Genomic DNA, 23,933 nt, shown 5'->3' on the forward strand with positions numbered 1-23,933 from the left:
AAGAAATTGAGAAGTTCTACATGGAGCTGGAGAAGTTCTATAAAGAAGACCACACCTTCTACAAGATCATTGTTGGTTATTTTAATGCCAAGATAGGACCGAGAGGATGGCCCAAAGAACTCCACATTGGGTCCCACGGCCTAGAATGGAACGAGCAGGGTGAGAGATTCTCTGAGTTTGTCATGTTGACCAAGAGGATCCACTGTAACTCTAAGTTCCAGAAGGCCAAATCTAAACATTGGACATGGGAGTCTCCTGGTGGACAGTTCTACAACGAAATTGACCACATCATATTCAATTGACAGTTGTGCCTGACTGATGTTTCTGTTGTCCCAAAATTCTAAATGGGATTGAACCACAGTCTCCTTCGTGCAAAATTCTACTTCACAGAGCGGGGAGAAAGGACTGCAAAGTTTAAGTTTAAGAAGAGAACTACTAGAATGACCACCAACTGGGAACTCTTTTAGCACTATTGGGGCAACATGGGAAGATGCCGTAGTTGACAACATCGATGAGGAATACGATCGACTGGTTAAGCACCTCCATGATTGCATGAAAAATGCTGAGAGAGGGAAAGCCACAAACAGACGCCTATCTTCAGAAACTCTCAAGCTCATTCACCAACGTGCTTTGGCATGAGCCTCAAGCAATCACAAGCTAAAGTCCGATCTCTTAAAGCTGTTTAGAGAAATGATAAAGGAAGACCTCAAAGAGAGAAGAGCAGCACTGTTGGCCGATGCGGCAGAAGTCGGGAAAAGTATTCGCAATGCTCGCCTGTCCTTCGCCAACTACAAGACCAAGATGCCTGCCCGCTCACGTCCTGAAGGATCTATCACATATTCCAAAAGGTCAATGGAGAGGATTATTCATGACTTCTACTCCGATCTCTTTGACAACCATGTCCACCTGCCCACATACCAAATTCCGAAGGATGGGTATGTCATTCCCAATGTCCTCCCTTCCAAAATCTGACACGCCATTTCTTTGGTAAAGACACGTACAGCACCAAGTCCAGACAAGGTCAGACCTGAACACCTGAAGAATCTGCTGCCAGTACTCATCAATACACTGGCTTGGCTCGTCACAAGCTACCTGTCCGAATGCAAGGTTCCAGCCCAATTGAAAACCAGTAGGACTGTTCTGTTGTACAAGAAGGAAGACATCCACGACATTGGCACCTATCACCCAATCTGCCTGTCATCTGTTGTCTACAATTTGTTCACTCGTGTCATACTGAGTAGAATAGGCAGAACACTAGATGAAGGACAACTATGCAAGCAAGCCGGGTTTCATAAAGGATTTAGCACAATCGACCATATCCACACAGTGACTAAACTCATTGAAGTTTCACAAGAGTTCAAAATGCCACTCTGTTGAACATTCATTGATTTAAAGAAGGCCTTCGATTCTGTTGAAACTGAAGCTGTTATCGGAGCCCTAGACAAACAGGGCATTCAACTCAGTACATCAAGTTCTTCCACGAGTTATATTACAGATTTACCACCAGGATCTCACCATTCTACAAGGATGTGATCATTGATGTAAAGAGAGGGGTTCATCAGGGCGACACCATTTCACTGAAACTCTTCAGTTCCACCCTTGAGAACATCATTCAATGACTGGAGTGGGAAGGAATGGGAATGAAGATTGACAGTCGGCAACTATACCACCTTCACTTCGCTGATGACATCGTTCTCATAACGCCAAATATTACCAAGAGGCACAAATGCTGGCCAACTTTGACCATGAGTGTGGAAAAGTCAGACTGCAGCTTAATCTCAACAAAACAATGTTTATGAAAAACAAATTAGTCCCTGGTGTTCCATTTGCTCTCAATGGAATGAGCATCTCTGAATGCAGCAGCTAGGTGTACCTGGGTTAAGAACTCAACATGAGGAACAACTTGGTGCCAGAACTGCACAGGAGGAAGAGAGCATCGTGGAATGCCTTCAAGAGTGTCAAAGAAGTGGTTAAGAGGACAAAGAACCTCCGGCTCCGGGCACATCTTTTCGACTCCACCATTCTTCCTGCACTAACATATGCCTCAGAGACCTGGACCCTATGCAAACAGGATGAGAATACTATTCGGGTATCCCAAAGAGGAACGGAAAGAGCATGCTAGGAGTATCTCATTCTACTCAAGTGAGAGAAGGAATCTGGAATTCTGACCTCCAGTTACAGTCAAGAATCAGGGACACTGTCTCATTTGCCAAGGCGTCGAAAATCAGATGGGCCAGACACGTAATTCAATTCAGAGACAACCAATGGACTAGAGCTGTTACCGACTAGATTCCATGGGACGTCAAAAGACCTTGTGGATGCTCACTAATGAGATGGTCGGACTTCTTCCTCAAAACCCTGAATGAACGATTTGAGGCTCTTCCTTTTCCTGGATCGAACAGATATCATTGGACTACACGCACAGGTGACAGGGACAAATAGAGACATTACTGGTGCCTGCTCGAGCAAATCGAAGATCAACGGGATGACAAGTGATACAAGTGATTTTCATGGCAGATAAAACAAAAGTTAGACAAACATTGAATAGGAGGAATTATTTGCACCCAATATATCAGATAATGGACAAAGCTGTCCATGCTCCTAATACACAAAACTCAACAGAAATAAAACTAATAAACACTTTCAATAATGGGGAGAGAAGAGGAACAGATACTTCCCAGAAGAGGCCATAGAGACAGATAGTGAAGGGAAACCTGATACCTATGCACAATTTGTGAGTTCTAGGTACATCTAAATCAGGGAGGCCCCTTTCCTGTGAAGAACTGATTCCTATTCCCAAGTTTTGTTGTTTCCAAATTTTACTACTCTCAGGGAAAGCTAGACTCCCAGTGCCACCTTTAACAAACCTGCGTACTCTTATCATCCCGACATACTTTTGTACTATATCGCCTTGTCACATGTAACCCTGCCCACTTCCTTCCCCAGCAGCAAGCCTGAGTCCTGTAGAAATGTAACTTTGACCTAGGTCTGGGCTCTAAGCTTTTCTCCAGTGAACAGATACAGGTACTAAATAAACTGCTTTCTTTTTTTTTTTTCCTCTTATTTTTTCAAGTGTGTATCTTTGTCTCTCCCCCTTGCCAGGAACTCTGCAACGAGTAGACTCTTGAAAACATAGTCAACATCTTTTATCATTAGAAAAATGCAAGTCAAAATTTCTCAAATCAGTGAAAATGACATATACCCTCTCCAGAAGGCTGGGAACAACCATTGTTGGTAGGGATATGTTGAAGATGGAATCCATACCCACTTTTGGTGGGAATATACTCTGGTTCAGCCTTAGGGAGAAACTATGGAAATTTCTTAATATAGTGAAAATTGCCATGCATGAGGCCTCCCTGATTGTATACCTGGCACCACATGGTGCAGTGAGCCTCACCAGGAGTAATCCCTGAACCCAAAGATAGGAGTAAGCTCTGAGCATCACTGGGATCAGCAAAAACAAAAACAAAAACAAAACCCCACAATTAAAAAAAGTCAAAATACAGCTTCTATATGAACCATATGAACTGCTTGACACCTATCTCCCAAACGCAAGACTATTTGTTTGAAAAGACTTACGCACATTTATGTTCAATGCAGTGCTTAATATAATAGCTGGGATACAAAAGCAGCCCAACTATTCAATGAAAGGTGAATATATGATAACACCATGCAACATATACACATAATGGTAAAAAAAACAGGCTGCTGGTCCTGTTTTTTCCCCTGGAATTTCATATGGTCCTTGAGGACTGCCAAGAGTGATACCTGAGCCAGAAATAAGCCCAAACAGAGTTGGGTGTAGACATAACCCACTATCAGCCAACTGATTCCTGTAAGCCCTTCTCAAATAAGAGATGAAATCTTGTGGTTCACTGCAATTTAGGAACTAGTGGGTATTCTGTTAAAGAAAATAAAGGTCACGACCAATGAGCTCATTTATCTGTGGTATGCAGAGAAGTACAACAAAGGAATGTACAGAATCAAATTATTTCAAACCTATTCTTGGATGAGAAAACTGAGACAAAATGGGACTGGGAACGATGATAACGTGAATTAACAATGATATTAGACAATTAACAGAGGGAATTTAGGTGCTAATGAGATGTGCTATCTGTGTACATCAAAATCATAAATATCAATCCTATGTCAGTTTATTACCAAAGCTGTAATATAATTTTAAAGACAAAATAAATGAATAATAAAACAAAAATGCATGTTACCCCTCTCCCCTCCCCCACCCACACACATTAAAAATCATTTATACAAATGTTTTCAGACAAGGGATAACCTTCAGTAGGGCATATTTTCTAAGATATTAGAGGTTATTAGAATCACCTGGGATTTGTTGAAGCAGGCATTAATGGGTCCTTTCATCAGTAAGTCTGGGTGGGACCCATGAATGTATATTTCTAAAAGGTTCCAAGGTCATGCTCCTACTGTGATCTTGGATCAACCCCTTGACAGCTACTGCTTTAGAATATTTCACTTGTCACAGTAGATCAGCTGACACTTCTATTGCAGCAAGACTTACTTTCATAGCTTTTTAATAAAGACTCTTGGTATAGGGAATGATTGTTAAAATGTAATAATCACAGCCAGTCGGCTCCTCGTTTCCCTATTCCTTTTAATCCCTTGCTGTTTCTGAAGGCAAAGATTGTTCCTTAATGAAACAGGGTCACAATTCCTCTACAATGTTAGGAAGTGGCTTTTGGGAAAGATTGTAAAAAAAAAAAAATAGCAGTTGGTTATGTAAATCAATATAAGGAAGAAAAGAAGTGAATTTTATTTTTTATATTAATATCAGTCCTTTAGATACTCCTTTGGATATGCAACATAGTTTTGAGATTTGTGTATTTATATTCTTCAATTTAATTTACTTAGGAAATGACAAGAGAGTACACAGAGAAGAACTTGTTTTCCTTAATCAGCCAACAGATGCCCAAAACAAAGAATAAAGAATTATGAATCTGGAACAGTAGTCTTTTTTTCCCTCTGAGAATCAAGTTTTAAGTATTATCTAGGGGTAAGAAATCAGAAAGGAATATAAAGTCAGCAAAGAGCTTTGTGTGAATTCATCTATGCTTGATTTTTAAACCCGCAGGAGTTGTCTTGGAACACGCAGCCAGATGCAAACAGAATTAACCTATATTAATCTCTATTCTCCAAAGAGAAAAAAAGTGCACCCTTAAATACCGAAAATAAAGCTGACTGAAAAATCCATTAAGGTAAATCTGACAAAATATGGATTTACTTTTTTTTTTCATGAATTCTTGTTGCAATACTTATCACTCTCAAATTTCCCCTGATGTGTGTGGTCCCATTCAGTAAGGCATTTTGCTACTCCTATTCTCTTCATGCAAAATTGAAATGAGGTACTTTGAGTAAGGGGTTTGAGTGTTGCTTATATTATAAATCTTTACTTTATTCTAGAGTTTTAACTACTTTATCAGGGCATGTTCACATCTGTTCTTAATGTTTTACTTTTAGGGCCAAAGAGAATTGCTCAGTTTTAGTTTCTTGTGGAATTCCTGACTTACATTTCCTAGAGACTTACAAATTATTTAGAGCTAAATCACCAATCCCTCTTCCCATCTAATTACTTAAGTGCAGACTTTAAGGTTAATCTCTTCCAGCACTTAACTTTCCCTTGAGGCAACCACAGTAGCTAGGAAAAAAAAAAAAGAAGAGGTTTAAATTCTTTCTCAATGCAGTTAGGGAAGAGATACCCAACATTTTTCTCTCCCATTTATACACATGATAAAATGAGAAGGAACTGAAAACAACTCTTTCATTGTTTTGACAAGAACAAGGGGAACAGGCAGAGCAAGATTATAAATCACTGTCACTGTCATCCTGTTGCTCATCGATTTGCTCGTGCAGGCACCAGTAATGTCTCCATTGTGAGGCTTGTTACTATTTTTGGCATATCGAATATGCCACGGGTAGCTTGCCAGGCTCTGCCATGTGGGCGGGATACTCTCAGTAGCTTGCCGGGCTCTCCGAGAGGGGCGGAGGAATCAAACCCAGGTCAACCGAGTGCAAGACAAATGCCCTGCCCACTATGTTATCACTCCAGCCCAAGATTATAAATATTATCTTAAAAATAAAGGAATCACATGATATGGAATGGAGAATTAGGTGGTGTCTAAGAACCTGAAAGATCCAGGCCCTAAGGGGTCCCAACAGGGTGCTATCCTCTATTTTATTGGCTTATATTCTCGGAACAAAGAGGAAATTCTCACCTACCCACTTTGTTATACCTAGAAAAGATAAGGATTTTTGCCGTTGTCTGGAACCCTGTCTCAGCAGATCCTGCCCATAATATGAGCATTTCCATACTGAAGGCATAAGTAGATGGGTTTTTTTTAATGACTTGTGAAACAAAACAGCCTTTCTTTTAAGGAGGGTCTTTTGTGGGATGGTTCCCAGAAACTGTAAATGGAAATAATCCTAGTGGTAAAGGGTTGAAAAAATTGTTCCATTTGTAAATAAGTTTTAATCGTTCATAGCTTGAAAATCACAAAAGAGAGAGTTGCTCTGTGATAAGAGACTCATTGTGTGTTTCCTTTCTAGAAATGCAGTATACCGGCAGTAGTTCTTGTTTTTATTATGATTTTTAGTATTGTTACATTTTGGATAGTAGGCTTTTACAAAATGAGTGATAGACCACTCCCTCTAATAAGTCATGTCCAGACTTATAAACAACATTTTGCATGTGATTTCAACAATTTATTAAACTTAATGCTCCTTCTGGGCTTAGATTATTAGTCCTACAGTCAAATTTGCACTAGTTCTGATGTCAAAATAGATGAAATCTGAGTCATGTCACTTACTAGTTTGTGAGTGATATAAGATGGAAAATGGAAAATTCAAGATGAAAAATGCCTCTGCAGGAGCAATGAGCTAATTCAGAAGAGAGGCCTGGGGAGGGAGCAAGAGTCTGGCCCTGGGAAAACATTCATACCAGTAGAATGTAATGTCACATACGTGTAATGCTATTGACATAGCCACTACCAGGAAAACTGGGAATGTATTAAAACAAACACAAAGTTTAAGGCAAAATCCAAAAAAATGTTTGAGTAAAGTACACATGAACAAAAATAAAGAGAAAAACCAAAATGTGAGATAGATGAATATGTAATAAAATGATTAAACCTTAAAGGATTAATATATTCCTTATATGTGAACAGTGTCATCATCACTATCATCACTGTCATCCCATTCCTCATCGATTTGTTCGAGCAGGCACCAGTAACGTCTCTCATTGAGAGACTTATTGCTACTGTTTTTGGCATATCCAATATGCACGGGTAGCTTGCCAGGCTCTGCTGCATGGGCTCGATACTCAGTAGCTTGCCGGCTCTCCGAGAGGGGCAGAGGAATTGAACTTGGGTCAGCCGCGTGAAAGGCGAAAGCCCAACTACTGTGCTATCGCTCCAGCAAATACACAAAATGAAAAATTGTGATTATTTTAAAATATGAACAAACTACAATCAATTATCATTAGCAGTGATAATAATGCTGCAAAAAATCCACATATGCACTAAAGTATAGATACATAAACTTCAGAAAAATTAAGGATAAGGCTCTTGTTAGATTCTGGTTATAGTATTTTCATTATTTGATTACTACTTAACCTTGTGTAATGTGTTGTTTTCTTGGAAAAGATATCTTAGAATAAATATTCTTGTTTCATTAACCTAGAATTCATGAATTAAATGAAGTTTATCTAAGATGCATTTTCTCCATAAGACATATCATAGGCTTCTTGTACCTAGAAATAGTAGGAGTACACTATTCAGCAATGTTTTTGTCCAGTATAAATTGTGAATTAACCAACATAAATCACAAAATTATACAGAATAAAGCACTTAGAAGTCCACTAAAAAGACACCAGCTAGACCAGTTAGTGTAGCTGAAAAAAGAAGATAAAGATAGAACATCATTCTATTTGACTTTGACTAGGAACATAAGCACGGAGGAATAATATGTTTAGTACTCAGTCCTATGGCTGGGTGTGAAAGTACCGAAGGTATTAATTCTGATGTTAAAAATAGGTTTCAGAAAGAGAATTATGATTAATGAAGATTGATTGCATTATGCTATTTATAAGACTCTCAAATGAAGTTCACTAACATGAGAAAGTGATAGATTGAGAGAAAAAGGATAAAAATTAAAATATATTCCATTAAATATTTTTGAAGTGGGCACTATTTTATTAACATCAGATAGTATATGCTTTTGAGCAAAGAATGAAAAGAAATAAAGTTACACCATAATAAAATTATCAATCCACCAAGAAGATAGAATGATCTTAAATGTGTAGTCACGCACCATTGTAGTCTCAACATATATGAAACAAGTAGAGCTGAAAGAAGAACAAACAAAAGCACATTTTTGTTGTGAACTTTAACAGAACCATTCCTTAAAATATAGAACTTCTAAACCTGATAAATATGCAAGAAAAGTATCTGTAAAACATAATCAATCAACAGAATCTGATCAACACATGTGGAATACTCTGATAACAGGAGAATAGACTTTTAAAAAATATTCATGAACTATCACCATGTACAAATAAATTGTAGTTTAATATACTAAGTAAATGATTTCAATTATAAATACTAAATGGATAAATGCATCATATTCTGAGCATCACACAAATCATCAAACATTCAAAAGAATTGAAGCTAAGTAGATATCTTTCAAAACACATTCTGTGGCTGCAGAGATAGTGGAAATGAATGAATATATACCTTAATATTGAAGGGCCTTGTTTATCCTCAGGAACAGCATGATCACCTGAGGACTAGCTAAAGGTGATCCCTACGTATAGAGCCAGGAGTAGCCCCTGAATATCACAGGATGTACCCCAAAGATAAACAAAATAACTAAGTAAGTAAATAAATAAATAATGACATGTCCAGGCCTTTCCGTGTCAGGCAAATGAAAGTCACACAGATGCCTGTCTTCAGAAACTCTCAAGCTCATTCGCCAACGTAGTTTGGCAGTGAACCTCAGACAACCACAAGCTAATGTCCGAGCTCACAAAGCTGTGCAGAGGAGCAATAAAGGAAGACCTCAAAGAGAGAAGAGCAGCAATGTTGGCCGATGCGGCAGAGGCCGGGAAAAGTATTTGCAACTCTCGCCTGTCCTTCGCCAGTTACAAGACCTTCCGATGTCCTGATGGATCTATCACATCTTCCAGAAGGGCAATGGAGGGGATTATTCACAACTTCTACTCAGATCTCTTTGACAGCCACGTCCACCTGCCCACATACCAAATTCCGCAGGATGGGTATGTCATTCCTAATGTCCTCCCTCCCAAAATTCGACACGCCATTTGGTTGGGAAAGACGTGTGCAGCACCCAGTCCAGACAAGGTCAGACTTGAAGAATCTGCTGCCAGTACTTGGAAATACACTGGCTCAGCTGTTCACATGCTACCTGTCCGAATGCATGGTTCCGTCCCAGTGAAAACTCAACTGGACCAATGAAAAATCCCAGTGAAAAATCAACCGGACCATTCTGTCCACGACATGAGCAACTATCACCCAATCTGACTGTTATCTGTTGTCTAAAAATTGTTCACTTGAGTCATCCTGAATAGAATAGGCAAAACACTAGATGAAGGACAACCATGTGAGCAAGCCAGGTTCCTAAAAGGATTCAGTACGATTGACCATATCCACACAGTGACCAAACTCATTGAAGTTTCACAAGAGTTCAAGATGCCGCTCTGTCAAACATTCATCGATTTAAAGAAGGTCTTCGATTCTGTTGAGACTGAAGTGGTCATCAAAGCCCTGGCCAAACAGAGCGTTCAAACTCAGTACAAGATCCTCCATGAGCTGTATTATGGATTCACTACCAGGATCTCACCTGGTAAGATTCTACAAGGAAGTGACCATTGATGTAAAGAGAAGAATTAGACAGGGCAACACCATTTCACCAAAACTCTTCACTGAAAGTCTTCACCGAAACTCCTCAAGAACATCATGTGATGACTGGAATGAGAAGGAATGGGAGTGAAGATACAGTCGGCAACTACACCACCTCCACTTTGCTGATGACATTGATCTTATAATGCCAAACATTAGCCAAGTGGCACAAATGCTGGCAGACTTTGACCAAGTGTGGAAAGGTCATACTGCAGCTGAATTTCAACAAAACGATGTTTATGAAAAACCAAGTAGCCCCTGATGTTCCATTTGCTCTCAATGGAACAAACATCTCCGAATGCAGCAGCTATGTGTACCTGGGTCAAGAACTCAACATGAGGAACGACTTGGTGCCAGAACTGCGCAGGAGGAAGAGAGCAGCCTTGAACACCTTCAAGAGCATCCAAGAAGTGGTTAAGAGGATGAACAAACTCTGGCTCCGGGCACAACTTTTTGACTCCACCATTCTTCCTGCACTAAGATATGCCTCAGAGATCTGGGCCCTACAAAAACAGGATGAGAATTCTATTCGGGTATCCCCAAAGAGGAATGGAAAGAGCCATGCTAGGATTATCAAGTTTCACTCAAGTGAGAGAAGGAATCTGGAGTTCTGACCTCTGTAGATGGTCAAGAATCAGGGAGGCTGTCTCATTTGCCAAGGTGTCAAATACCAGATGGGCCGAATACATAATGTGATTCAGAGATGACCGCTGGACTAGTGCTATTACTGACTGGATTCCACAGGACGGCAAAAAACCATGTGGCTGCTCAACAACGAGATGGTCAGACTTCTTCATCAAAACCCTAAATGAGTGATTTGAGGCTCTTCCTGTTCCTGGAGTGAGCAGATATCATTGGGCTACACTAGCCCATGACAGGGACAAATGGAGACATTACTGGCGCCCACTCAAGGCAAATTGAAGATCAACAGGATGACAAGTGACAAGTGATACAAGTGATGTTTGGGCCTAGAGCTACAGTACAGTAGGTTGGGTGTTTGTCTTGCATGTAGCTCACCTGGTTTCAATCCCTGGCACATCATGAAATCACTGGAGCCCACCAGTAGTGATTCCAGAGTGCAGAGACAGGAGTAAGCCCTGAACGCTGCCATTTGTGCCTGCTCCATTCTCCAAAAGGACACATGTAAAGTCTATAAACTGAAAGTGTTGTCATAAAGATGATTTGGGGAACTAATTTTATCACCAGTCTAGAGCATTTTCCTAGCCTTCATGAATTGTAGGAGAACATGGTATTTTTCCTTTTATCCTTGCCACAGGGAGCTTAGATTTAGACACCCCTGGAGACACTCCCATTCCTTTGTTTATATGTAAACTCTTCTCTGCACCCTCCTTCCCAACCAGTTAATCACCTTTTCCTAATCAGATTCTGTTATCTTGTAAGATCAGATCCTTCTAAGGACTCTGAACTTGTATTATAAGCTAGTGTCTTTTGCATAGTTTACCTTAAAGCAATGTCCTTTCTGTATGGACACAGGAAGACAGTTAATATTACGCTTTGTAACTTGGGAGTTGATTGACTCCAATAATATTTACTCCTGGGCATCTGCTTTCTCGACTCAGTTGTCCTTAGTTCCAAGCACCCCAAAAGCAGGATCCCGACGAGGAACGGAATGGACCCAGGGCAAGCTGTGAGCTATCCTGGCACCAAAATGGGCCAGGACAAAGCGCCACAATACTCAACTATAAGTTGAGAGCATGATCATGGACAATGCTGTCATGATCCAAAATTAACGATGAGATTAGGATCCTGCTGGGGTTAGGAAGACTAACCTGGCCTGAGGACTGTGGTCTGAATTATATAGTGAATGTCCTCAGGAAGAACCAAACTTTAAGGTTATATCTCTTACTGTGCTCATACAGAATGACATTGCTAGAAATATTAGAAGTAGATTTACTATAACTATTTAATCACAGTGGTAGGGCATTCGCCTTTCACGTGGCCGACCCATGTTGATTCCTCCGCCCCTCTCGGAGAGCCCGGCAAGCTACAGAGAGTATCCAGCCTGCTACTGTAGAGCCGGGCAAGCTACCTGTGGTGTATTCGATATGCCAAAAACAGTAACAATAAGTCTCACAATTTGAGCCGTTACTGGTGCCCGCTCAAACAAATTGATGAGCAATGGGATGACAGTGACAGTGACAGTGATTTAAGTAGATTACTAACTCACACCCTGACACACCCTTGTTTGGACTCCCACCCTTGAGCGGATCTTCTTAGATGAGATTTCCTTAGATGAGATTTTGTTAATCTCTTCGAAAAATGGTTTTACCCTTTTTTGTTGATTCGTTAATGTCCAACCCACCTTTGTGTCACCACCCTATGTAATTTGCTATATAAACTAAGACTGTGGGGCACTGGGGGACAGAAGAAGAAGACAGAGGAAGAAGACAAACGACACAGAAGACACACAGGAAGACACAGAAGCGAAGGAGACAACACAGACAGAAGAAGACACAAAAGCAGAGACAGAGAGACAGACGCAGAGAGACAGACACAGAGAGACAGACAGAAGAGAGCACAGTGGCACACACATAAGTAGAGCACAAGGTGAAAGAAGTGAGATTGAGTGGAGCAGAAAGGGGGATAGAGGAAGATCCAGAGAGAGATCCAGACCGGGAGAGAAGCAGAGAATGAAATAAACTGATCAAGCAATCAGTTTGGCCTTCTTCCTTCCTTTGCCTGCCTCATCATCCCATCAACCTCCCCGGGGTGGGGAAGCGAGTGAGACTACCAAACGCGAACGCGGGCAGCGGGAGAGATAGAGCCCCGCTGGTCCCTTTGCTCTTTTGTGTTTTTACACAATGAATTTCTTAGATATGAATGACAAGTTTCTAAGATAGAAGAGCTACTGAATTTACCAAATCAAAATTATTCATGTGATTTTTTTTTGCAGAAATGAGAGATGTACAACTATTCTTTTCTCCTATCTGCCCTTCCACCCACTTAAACAATAATCTTAGAAGATACTGTGTGAAAGTTTACTGAAGTTTTGATAGTCTTCAGAGAATATTTGGCAAACATCTCTAAGCCTCATTGGATCTTAACACATATATCATGCTGTCAATAGAAGTCAACTAAAGTTTTCAATTTATTAAAAATGTTCCTCAGAACAAGGTTTAACAAACCTGCATAATACCAAGCTGGAAAGATTACAAAGCTCTGAAAAATTGAATTTTTATCCTTATACTTGGGTCCATTGTATATATTTTGACTTGAGATTAATAGTTTCTAGGATTTTTAGAAAAATATATTTGTCTTTGAGATTTTGAAAATAATAGAAAGAAAAATTGCATATATATACACATATAAAAAAATATATAATCTCAATTATTTACTACACTTCTCATTTATTTGCCACCTAAAGTAAATTTAAGCTCTTTACATTTATTATGTAATATAGCATCAACAAAATACATTATCTATATGCTGAGTTTACTGGAAAAATAACTCATAAAATAGTAAATTATTCTTATTTTTCTATGTGCTTTTATTTGATAGTACTATGTATCTTCTTTCAATAGCATTTTCTAGGTAATAGTGACTCTTACCAAACCGTATATTAACATTCATAAATGATAGTAAACGTGTCTGATAAGTTTACATTACAGGAGGCAGAAAATAGGTTATACTGAGAAAAGGCATTCAAGACAATTTCCCGTAGTCACATAAATCAAGTCATTTCAGTACTATCTCTTAAGGAATGGGTTGTCTTAAAAAATTTATAGATGATTGTAGGCTGTCTTAGCTAAATTTGAAGTCAGTTAATTTGAGTCTAGCAAATATATTTTCAGTGTAATAGTTAATTCCAATGTTGACTTTTTCCTCCCAATCTCCAGTTCAGATCTTTCCCTCTCTCCTTCTCTCCCTCCCTCCCTCTCTTTCTCTCTCTCTGTGTCTCTCTCTATATATATACACATAGAGAGAAATAAATGAAGATTTTCATTTTATGAATTTTATTGAGAGTGATTGTATATATTGCCTCATAATCTTTTAAACATTTTATTCTTAGGATTTAGTCAGTATACAGGAAAATATTATGTACGGTTGTGTTTGTTTTTATTTTCCTGATATACAAGAATAAATGTTAAAGAAGATGTATTCTGGGACCAGGGAGATAAGCCAGCAGGGACAATGCTTGCCTTGCCATTGGCTAACCAGGTGGAGCAATACATATGGTCCCCCAAGCCCATCATGAGTGATCTTTGATCACAAAACCAGGAGTAAGCCTTGAGCATAGCCTGATGTGGCTCAAAAAGAAAAATGGGGGAAAAAAGATGTAATTTGATACTCCTTAATAAGAATAATTAAAGATTTACAAATAATTAGGAAAGTAAGAAATAATGAAAACAAAGGAACATAACTATCCAAGACTTATTCTATAATATGGAAAAGAAATTCTATCAGGAAGATCAGTACTGGTATATTTCATCCCAAGTTCTTCTGAGAAGTCATATTTTTTCTACCTGCTATTTTTATCTTTCCTGTCTTTTTAAATAGGTGATCATGTCAGAATTTGATGAGCAGTGTTACATTACTTCTAGCCCCACTTCCTCAGTTGAACATATTTGTTTGAATTTCAAAAACCTGGTAATAATGCATATATTGCTTGATCTTTAGTAAGAAACGTACTTCAAAAAAGCCATTTTTAACAGGTGATGCAGGAAAAGAATTGCTGGGAATCAGATTAGCATTTGCTAACTGTGTAACAATCACTCCTAAAGATTTGGATGTCATTTCACTATACAGGTAAACAGTGATCTTGCCTGCCTTGGTCACTTTCTTACCGCAGAAATTAAACGACAGATGGAGAGTAGGGGACAAAAAGGAAATTGCCTCTTATTGCAAAAGGCAAAAGTGCCTCTACCATGATCTAATATTACTAAAGTGAATGCTCCCTATTGTCAGGTATATCAAAATGTAAGAAAGATTAAATATCACTGTGTATAAAATATAAATTTACTGTCACTTTAAATGTCTCAATTAAGGTGAAGAGGAACAACTAATCATAAATAATGTTGCTACAGAAATAATATGAACTCATTGTCATGAAAGTTGCTTTGGAAACTATGTCATTTCATTCTAATTTCTGTATTAGCCAGAGTTCCCCAATAGGTAGTTTTTCAGTAGGAAACAATACATTAGTGTTGATTTACATAAATATTGGAATGCTTTTTTTCTGGATGAACTTGACTGCTACATATAGGTCTGTGTTTTCGCTTCTCAAATTGAGATTAAGAAACTTTCTAATCCAAATGTAGGGAACACAAAGGTGGAAATGTCAGATGTGATCTTAGATTTTTGATCCTTAATGAAATATTATGTTGCATTTGGAAAATTTAGTTAAGCTTTTAATAGAAAATCCATTTTCTTTTCAGTAGATTTAAAATAATTATTTTAAAGTGTTTATCACAACAACTGTACAAATCAAACATTCAATAATGGAAGCTATTATTTTACATGAAATTAGCCTTGTAAGATATTGAACAATAAATCAATATGTATTTAAATATGTACTTAATTCTAGAAAAAAAAGATGTTGATTTCTTATAAAGTTAATGCAAGATAAACAAAACACAAATATATACATATAATTGATATCGCTGACAATTATACAATGATTATTCTACATTTGCAATCAAAAAAATTAGAAACTAAATGATAGTTATTTCTGATTGTTAACTTTCTTATGTTTCAATATTTTATTGTGTGCTGAAAAAATGAAACTTTAAGGGCTGGAGCAGTAGTATAACTGGCAGGGTGCTTGCTTTGTACTTGGACAATCTGGGTTTAATCTCTAGCACCGCATATGGTCCCCAAGTACCACAGGGAGTGATACTTCAGTTCAGAGCTGGGACTAAGCCCTGAGCACCACCAGGGTAGCTCAAAACAAAACAAAACAGAACAAAACAACTTTAGCTTATGCACCGTGAGAACTTATAGTTAATTAAATTGGCACTCTAATTACTGATTTTATGCTTAATTTTCTTGGGGGAACACTTGTCAGTTTATGAAGTCAAATACTGGTAACTTCATTTTGTCTCAATATATTGGTTTATAAGATGGTTATTTTTCAAAAAGGAGAAAGAAGCAATACCTCTCAAGAAATTGTAGCACTGTTGAGCCATTGTTCTTCAATTTGCTTGAGCCGGCACCAGTAATGTCTCCATTGTGAGACTTGTTGTTACTGTTTTTGGCATATCGAATACGTTATGGGGAGCTTGCCAGGCTCTGCCATGTGGTGCCAGGCTCTGCCTGAATCTCTACTCTCAAGAAATTAAAATCCAATTTTTGAAACTAAATAAAACATAAAACTGATTATATTTTGTATGCTTTTATGATCCTCTGTCAATCTTTGCTACTTTAACTTATAATATAAAGAGGAAAAAGTGGCAATTGCCCCTTTGACATCAAGAAATAGTGATTCTGATGTTGAGCCATAGTACAATGAATAACTTCTATTCTTATCCTCAAATCACTCTAAGAACTCAATTTCCCTTCAATGGTATAATTGAATACAGATGAAAAAGGAAAATAAATAATAAAAAAAATTCTTTTTTCACTTGTAAAAGAATATTATAATTTAAAAGAGTTAAAACTCAGAGGGTATATTTTATTTTGAGTGCCTTTACTTTTGAATCAATTTTAGAAACAATAGGCAAAGAAACAGCATGTAGTACTGTGCTCATTGTTATAAATGAGTAATTGTAAAATAAACATACCGGTATAGTGTGTGTGAGTACTTGGTAGTAATAAAATTCAAACAAAATCAGAGTTAATGATCTTCAATTCAGTTTAATAAAGGACCCAAAGTTTACAAAGGAAAAGAAAAATCCTGTATAAACATAAAGAATAGGGTCTCTAATTGATTTTGTTTAGGGACTCATACCCAGCAGTGCTCGGGGGTTACTCCTGGGGGTGCAGTCAGGAATATCTCCTTATGAGCTCAGGGGACCATAAAAGACGCTAGGAACTGAACCAGGATTGCCAGGGTGCAAAGCAAACACTTTATCCACTGTACTATGTCTCTCGCCATCTAGTTGCTTTGAGATCTGATACCTCAAAAATATTTATGTAATTGATCAGAAAGAAGAATTAGCAAGCTTTAGGAATCTTGGGCTGCAGTTATTTTATTTGTTATACATTAAAATTTGTAGATATCTTCACAAGTGCTTAATTTTATTATTTTGATTTTTTCTTTCATTATTTTATATATAATTTTATGTATTATTTTATATAGAGAAATAATAAACAATCCAAATAATTAAATTAAGCATTCATGGATATATATATGCAGATATATTCACACACAATTTATTCCATTCATTTTATTTCCACCTTTGTAAGGTGGGCAAGACTAATATTAATAATCTTGAATGAAAGGATACCTATCAATTCTTATCATTATCAATCATTATCAAAAAAAGTAATCTCTGGCCTGATAGTATTGGGGTTTAGACCCTCACCTTGCCTGTGGCTGACCATAGTTCTATCCCCAGAATCACAGGATTCCCTTAACACCACTGAGAGTGACCAACTATACAGCTGGTAATAGTCTATCAGCAAGACCCCAATACAGACAAATAAAAGGAATGTGAACTTGAACAACCAAATGATATGATGAGAAATCAAAATATTCCAAACATTAACCTCACCAGTTTTTTTTTGTTTCCTCAATTTGGAAATGGAATTTTCACATGTTCATGTTATCTCAGTAATTCAACTCTATACTTCTGGGTACAAATAAACTTGAATAAGAAGTCAGAAAGGCTTGGATTTTTATTTGTTTCTTTGTTTCAATATAAGGTAATATTGGCAGATGGAGTACTCCTATAAGAAATAATTTTCATGTCAAAATAGTTGATTTTTAAACCAGTATTACAAAGCACAGAAGCAAAAGAAAAATAATGATCTTAGTTGGGTTTCATATCAGAAACTAAAAATAAAATTTTGCTTGTGGTGTGATATTTTCTTTTTTCCCCCCTTTCCTTTCTACATATACTCATAAATAAACCCTTGAGAGAGCATTTCCAATACTGCTTTAGTTTAAAAATATTCAGAGCATATGATTTTGTCTTTCTCTAGCCATTAAATGACACAGCTGCATACTCCTGCGTCTTTTATTTTTTCTGAATGGAAAAAGAAATATTCATCTCAAATGATATTTATGCCATATCTGTGACTTTTAGATATATATAACTATTTTAGGAGCTATTGTCTCAATCTATTGTGGAAATAAAATCCCTATATTCCTGTGATGTAGTAACTTTTCCATCATATGAGATGGAAAAATGACTTGCTGGTGATTGTTATGTACAGTAATATTGCATGCCAACATTTTTAATGTTCATAATAATATTATTAAAATAATAAATAAAATCCCTAAAAATTATTTTAAGATGCTTTCCTATTGATTGAATTGAGCTCAACTGGATTATTCAAAATAGTCTCCTTTACAAAAAGTCAACTGATCATGAATATGAGTCAGGAAAGACCTTCATAGCAATGCCTAAATTAGCATTTGACTGAATAACTAGGTTCAATATCCTCACTTTATTGGCACATCAAACTAACCCATAACAGAGAAACATTTGCAATCTAAAAATGATTATTGTTCATTTAAAAAAATTAGGCACTACTATTTATAAAACTGATAAAGGGGTTCATCCACACAACAACACATCCTCACCAGAGTCTAAAATTTATTAAAGGCTATTTAGGGTGTTATATTGCTAAGATGATATGTTTATTTTTAAAATGTAACTTTTTCTCAATAGCCTATATTTTTTTCTTTTTGGGCCACACCCAGCAATGCTCAGGGGTTACTCCTGGCTCTGCACTCAGGAATTACTCCTGGCAGTGCTAAGCGGACCATATGGGATGCTGGGAATTGAATCTGGGTCGGCTGCGTGCAAGGCAAGTGCCCTACCCACTGTGCTATCGCTCCAGCCCCCCAATAGCCTATTTTTAATAAGAATATTTAATATAGTATTTCATCAAATTAAAAAGCTAAGCTTTAAATGTATATATAATAACCTCATTGGCTCTTATTTTCTTCCTTGGATAATTAAATTATTCAGTGTTCATAACACACATCATTTATGTATTTTTTATGTGTATATGTGTATAAAATCACTGTATCACTGTATGACTATCATCCCGTTGCTCATCGATTTGCTTGAGCGGGCACCAGTAACATCTCCATTGTGAGACTTGTTACTGTTTTTGGCATATTGAATATGCAACGGGTAGCTTTCCAGGCTCTGACATGCGGTTGAGATACTCTCAGTAGCTTTCCGAGCTCTCCAAGAGGGGCGAAGGAATCAAACCCAGGTTGGCCGCAGGCAAGGCAAATGCCCTACATGCTGCAACTAACCATTCATACATAGTTGTTCTGGATGTTAAAACCTGTATATTTTCTCATTCCATTTGGTGATATTTCTCAAGTTTATTATTTTAAATATATTTAAATATAAATAACAGCATAAGTAAAATAGTTATAGTTTTTGTTCTCATAATTATTCTCAAAGTTATTAAGGTTGGTAACAAATTACAAGATGAATATAAAAACAAGCTTACTATGTACCAATATTTAGAAAAAATGTATAGGAAATTCTTTATAAAATAGCATTCTATAGGACTGGGCAAATAGTATAGCATAGTATAAAAAGTACAAATAGTATAGTATAAAAGGACTATGCTTTGTATACAACAATCTGGTCCAATCCTCAGCACCCCATTACCATCCCGTGTCCCACCAGGACAATTTCTGAGCACAGAGTCAGGATTGAGCCCTGAACACATCTGAGTGTGACCCAAGAAAATGAATGAATGAATGAATGAATGAATGAATGAATTGGTATCTCATGAAGAGTAATGTTCCATGACTCCATGCTCAGTGAGACCCCACTAATCCCAGGAAAGATTCTACAAACTAGCTAAACTATAGCCATTAGTGTCCCTTGACTCCCAAACTCATCCTTTCTTTCTCCTTATTTTTAATCTATCCTGAAAGTCACGTTGTAACCTAATTTCAGCCAATTCCAATAGTGTTTAAGTGCTTCTTTCATGATCAAAAATTTTAGGGTTCTACACAGTACCACCTGAATCATTTGTAGACCTTCTTTGCTCTGTTGATATTTAGATTACCATTGTTTGAGTGCCAGTTTTCTAGACTGTGAGAAATCACAGAGTAACCACGGACTTTTCCCCTTGAAATTCCCTCTGGGAGTTTCATCCTGACAAATTTTCTTTAATCGTGTTTTATTCCCCTTCCTCTCAGTGCTCTTATTCAGAAACTCTTTGTTATTTACTGCACCAATGTGTATTAAAATTCTACTAAGTGCATGAATGGAAAGTACCGATGGTGAAATGTTTTATGGTTCTATTTTCCTCAAGCCACTGGCATCTTTCCAATCCCAGATTTCTTTGACTCCATAAATTCCCCATACTTAATGTTTCATGGTTGCCTTAAATACATTCAATTAGTATAATGAGGTACCAACCTAATAGAGGCTTTGAATTAGAGATAAGCTTGGAAAAAACAAGCCAGGGTTTCTCAGTCACAGTTTTGTGCCAGGGGACATTCATTACTATCTGGAGACTTTGGGGGTTGCACCAACTGGAGGTGTGGATGCTAGTGACATCTAGTGGGTAGAGGCCAGAGATGCTGTTGAACAGCTTACAGTACGCAGGACTTCCAAACCCAAAGTCAGTGGTTCAGAGGTTGAGAAATTTTGAGACAAACTATTTCAGGGTTTTGATGAATAATAAAGACACTGATAACTTATTAATTTTATTTCCTTAATTAAACTTTTGCTTATTTTTTTAAAACTTTACTTTTATTATTATTGATTATAAAATTATCTGGACTAGAGAGATAGCACAGCAGGTAGGACGTTTGCCTTGCACGCGTCCAACCCGGGTTCGATCCTCCATCCCTCTCAGAGAGCCCAGCAAGCTACTGAGAATATTGTGAACACACGGAAGAGCCTGGCAAGCTACCCGTGGTGCATTCAATATGCCAAAAACAGTAACAACAAGTCTCACAATGGAGACATTACTAGTGCCCACTCAAGCAAATCCATGAACAATAAGACGACAGTGCTACAGTGCTATAAAATTATCATATTTGGTTACCAATATTAAGTCTTTTTTAAATTAATTTTTTAAAATTTTTATTTCTGGGGTGGTCACACCCAGTGATACTCAGGGGTTACCCTTGACTCTGAACTCAGGCAATGCTCAGGGATCATATGGGATACTGGAGATTGAACCTGTGTTGGCCAAATGCAAGGCAAACCCCCAACCCACTGTACTATGGCTCTGGTCCCCCACCAATGTTAAATCTTTAGTCTCTTCCCTGTAATCTATAATAGTCTATATTATTACCTGTAATCTAATATTGCTGGGAAAATAGCCTTAATTGGCATCACAATTCTTAACCATGCTAATGATTCATCTTTGTGTTAACACAGGTGTATATAACTGTAATTACAATACTCTGTAAGTTTGTGTCTTTAATATTTGAATGATACACTACTATTCTCTTGATTGTTATTTCAGCAAAAAACACACATGAGTTCAATTTCATGGTAGTTCCAGTGAAAGTGAAATCTCTCCTAATTTTCAAAAGCTGGGGTCTCATTCTGTATAGGTGTTTTGTTAATTATGTTGGCTTTTTTGCTTTAACTAAACATTTATTTGTAAAAATATTCATTTGTGAAAATTATACTCATAAAGTTGGTAACTAGTTACAAGATGGATATAGAAATAGGCTTATTGTATACCAATACTTCAAAAAATGTACTTGAAATTCTATATAAATACTGTCCCATAGGACTAGAGGCTAATTCTGTATATAGGTGTTTTTTTTTTTATTATGTTGGCTTCATTTTCTTTAACTAAGCACTCATTTGTAAAAGTAGATTAAAATATGAAAATATAAGGCCAGAAAGATAATACAGGATTTAGGTGCTTTACTTGCATATGGGTGACCTCAGATTGATCCCTGGTACTGCATTTGGTTTCTGGGTACCACTAGGAGTTAACCACTTAGCACAGAGCCTGGAGTAAGTCCTAAGGTCCTTTGGGAATGAGGAAAAAGTAACATATAGCTTATACTTGATTTCACAATTATATTCATATGCTGCCTGAGCCCATGTGCTGTTTGTGCCTATGTGACCGAGCACATGTGGCATCTGCAACTCCCCTCCTGAGATGTGTACTTTCATGCTTTCCTATCTAATGCTGGGATGTGTGTAGGGGCTCTCTTCAGCCTTGGAGAAGCCTGCATTCTCTCTTGAATGCATTTCTCTCTCCCTCTCTCTCTCTGTATCTCTCTGCTCTGTCTCTGTCTCTGTCTCTGTCTCTGTCTCTGTCTCTGTCTCTCTCTCTCTCTCTCTCTCTCTCTCACACACACACACACACACACACACACACACCTCATTCTCTTCCCCTCCACACCTTCAAAAACCCTCCAAATAAAATATGTTTTACTTCACTGCTTGTCTGCTCCTGAAATTCTTTTCTGTTAGCAAGTCAAGAACTCAGTAGCCCTGGGTCCCCAGGTGGCAGAGGGGGCTCAAGAGAAAGTAACTGTCTTTCTGTCCTCCCGACTCACGTGAGCCATGGGGTCCACTGACATCAACCTCCTCTGGTTCCTTGGAGCTGGGTGTCCTAGTCCAGGGATCTTGGCTTGGAGGACTGTCGGGATTGCCTCCATACACACAGCAGCACCAGGGTTTGAACTTGTGACCTTACACTTGTCAGGCCTGCACACTGTGAAGATGGAGAGAGAGTCTTTATATGAATGCACAAAAGCTGAGCATCCAAAGACTCTTGGGGGATTCTGAACCAGAGGCTGTTTCCATTCACAGCGCCCCAGAGGTGGGCAGGTGAGAGCCCTCCCCATCCCAAGGGACCCAGCCTCGGCATCCAACCTCCACCGCCCAACTGCTGCCACACTCCAGGCTGCTTTCCACACACTTGGGCTGAGCCTCAGGCATGAGTGAACATATTCCTGGACCGTGTGGCCGTGACACATCATAAGACACTCTGTACCCATTTTCCATAAAATCAGAGGGAAATATACAAATATATATATATATACACATATATACATATATCACGAATCACAAAATCCTGTTAATCGTCGAGCTGCTTGAGCGATCTCAGTAACCGCTCCATTCGTCCTATCCCTGAGATTTTAGAAGCCTCTCTCTTGTCAGCCTTCCCAAGGATGCCGCATTGGAGGCTCTTTCAGGGTCAGGGGAATGAGATTCAGCTGGTTACTGGCTTTGGCATATGGATACACCACGGGAAGTTTGCGAGGCTGTCCCACGTGGGCAGGAAGCTTGCTATTTTCTCCCAGAGGGAAAAGTAGGTTATAAAATATTGCTCTAGGAGCTTACTTTTAAGTCTCTGGATGTTGGCTGTTGATGGGATTACACACACCTGGGTTTCTCTGCCGGTACCTTCATGCGCGAGGCTTGTCCGAATGTGTGGAGAGGGTCCTTGAGCATGGCTCTGGATAGGTTCTGGTGGTCCTTGGCTGGGAGCTCTGCTCAGGGTGGGGAGGGAAAGCTAGAGCCCATCCCCTCCAAGGGGCCCCGGGGAAGACAGCCAGGCATGTGGGCAAGAGATGTTCATATATATGTATACATATACATATGTGTATATATATATATGTATATATCTCAGAGAACCCAGCAAGCTACAGAGATTATCCTGCCCACATGGCAGAGCCTGGCAAGCTCCCTGTAGTGTATTCGATATGCCCAAAACAGTAACAATAACAGGTCTCATTCCCCTGACCCTGAAAGAGTCTCCAATCGTTGGGAAAGATGAGTAAGGAGAGGCTGCTAAAATCTCAGGGCTGGGATAAATGGAGACGTTACTGACGCCCGAGCAAGTAAATTGACGAATAATGGGACGACAGTGATACAGTGGCTCATGTGTTTAAAATTAAAT

This window comes from Sorex araneus, chromosome X (genome assembly GCF_027595985.1).
Source record: "Sorex araneus isolate mSorAra2 chromosome X, mSorAra2.pri, whole genome shotgun sequence".
Classification (NCBI taxonomy): domain Eukaryota; kingdom Metazoa; phylum Chordata; class Mammalia; order Eulipotyphla; family Soricidae; genus Sorex; species Sorex araneus.